The sequence below is a fragment of the Ixodes scapularis genome, unplaced genomic scaffold, assembly GCF_016920785.2.
Source record: "Ixodes scapularis isolate PalLabHiFi unplaced genomic scaffold, ASM1692078v2 ptg001158l_1___fragment_3__unscaffolded, whole genome shotgun sequence".
Taxonomy (NCBI): Eukaryota; Metazoa; Arthropoda; class Arachnida; order Ixodida; family Ixodidae; genus Ixodes; species Ixodes scapularis.
Window position 1 is genome coordinate 2332783 of NW_024610108.1, and position 2218 is coordinate 2335000.

General features: G+C 50.8%; 1 non-coding gene across 1 annotated transcript; it reads left to right on the forward strand.

The window, feature by feature from the left end:
* The first annotated feature begins 304 nt into the window (after window positions 1–304).
* LOC120847202 lies at window positions 305–2120 on the forward strand. The gene has a single exon (XR_005717276.1). It is a non-coding gene; the product is annotated as a small subunit ribosomal RNA (ribosomal RNA).
* Window positions 2121–2218: the final 98 nt, after the last annotated feature.

Sequence of the window (2218 nt, forward strand, 5' to 3'; positions counted from 1 at the left end):
GGGTGCGTCCTCGCGTCCTCACGGGACCTGAAAGCTCGGCAACGCTGCGAAGGCGTCGTCAATGATTTTTTTGGCGTACGAGTTTCTGTTGCTACGACGAGAAAGAAATTTATGCGCTTCTTGCCGCGTCGGTACCGACCTCGGTCGGGGATATTCCGGCTGCGCGCTCGAACGTGCTTCATTTCTTCTTGGATTTGGAAGTAATTCCTAAGCGTTGTGTGTGTTTGCGGTTCGTAAGGGGCGCCTGACGGTGGCCCCGCGTCCGCGCGTTGGTAGGGTTTTGGGCGACCCACCACGAAAAGATTACCTGGTTGATCCTGCCAGTAGTCATATGCTTGTCTCAAAGATTAAGCCATGCATGTCTAAGTACATGCCGAAACAAGGCGAAACCGCGAATGGCTCATTAAATCAGTTATGGTTCCTTAGATCGTTTCTTCCTACTTGGATAACTGTGGCAATTCTAGAGCTAATACATGCAGTGAGCCCGAAGCCCCTCGGAACGACGGGTGCTTTTATTAGACCAAGATCAATCGGGCTTCGGTCCGTTTTGTGTGGTGACTCTGGATAACTTTGTGCTGATCGCACGGCCACGAGCCGGCGACGTTTCTTTCAAGTGTCTGCCTTATCAACTGTCGATGGTAGGTTATGCGCCTACCATGGTTGTTACGGGTAACGGAGAATCAGGGTTCGATTCCGGAGAGGGAGCCTGAGAAACGGCTACCACATCCAAGGAAGGCAGCAGGCGCGCAAATTACCCACTCCCGGGTCGGGGAGGTAGTGACGAAAAATAACAATACGGGACTCTTTTGAGGCCCCGTAATTGAAATGAGTACACTCTAAATCCTTTAACGAGGATCCATTGGAGGGCAAGTCTGGTGCCAGCAGCCGCGGTTATTCCAGCTCCAATAGCGTATACTAAAGTTGCTGCGGTTAAAAAGCTCGTAGTTGGATCTCAGTTACAGGCGGGAAGTGCGTGGACACCACGTTACGGCCCGTGCTGAACATCATGCCTGTCGTGGCTTGGTTCCCTTCATCAGGTGCCTTGCTTTGGCCGGCGCGTTTACTTTGAAAAAATTAGAGTGCTCAACGCAGGCGATTCGCCTGAATAACAGTGCATGGAATAATAGAACAAGATCCTGTTTCTGTTCTGTTGTTTTTTGGAATACAGGATAATGATTAAGAGGGACAGACGGGGGCATTCGTATTGTGGCGCTAGAGGTGAAATTCTTGGACCGTCGCAAGACGAACTACTGCGAAAGCATTTGCCAAGAATGTTTTCATTGATCAAGAACGAAAGTTAGAGGTTCGAAGGCGATCAGATACCGCCCTAGTTCTAACCATAAACGATGCCAACCAGCGATCCGCCTGAGTTACTCAAATGACTCGGCGGGCAGCTTCCGGGAAACCAAAGTATTTGGGTTCCGGGGGAAGTATGGTTGCAAAGCTGAAACTTAAAGGAATTGACGGAAGGGCACCACCAGGAGTGGAGCCTGCGGCTTAATTTGACTAGACACGGGAAAACTTACCCGGCCCGGACACTGGGAGGATTGACAGATTGAGAGCTCTTTCTTGATTCGGTGGATGGTGGTGCATGGCCGTTCTTAGTTGGTGGAGCGATTTGTCTGGTTAATTCCGATAACGAACGAGACTCTAGCCTATTAAATAGGTGCGTGGTTCTCTGCACCTTGCAACCTTCTTAGAGGGACAAGCGGCTCCTAGCCGCACGAAACAGAGCAATAACAGGTCTGTGATGCCCTTAGATGTCCGGGGCCGCACGCGCGCTACACTGAAGGAAGCAGCGTGTTTTTATCCCTGTCTGTAAAGACTGGGTAACCCGTGGAACCTCCTTCGTGATTGGGATAGGGGCTTGCAATTGTTCCCCTTGAACGAGGAATTCCCAGTAAGCGCGAGTCATAAGCTCGCGTTGATTACGTCCCTGCCCTTTGTACACACCGCCCGTCGCTACTACCGATTGAATGATTTAGTGAGGTCTTCGGACCGATACCCGGAGCGGCCTTTCGGTTGCGCCGGTGTGTTGGAAAGATGACCAAACTTGATCATTTAGAGGAAGTAAAAGTCGTAACAAGGTTTCCGTAGGTGAACCTGCGGAAGGATCATTACCGGATGTTATTTGGCATCGTTTTGTCTTCTTCCTCTTGTACGGGGAATGGACTCGATGTGCGAATTTATCTGGCGCCGATCCCGACCAAGCTTGGAT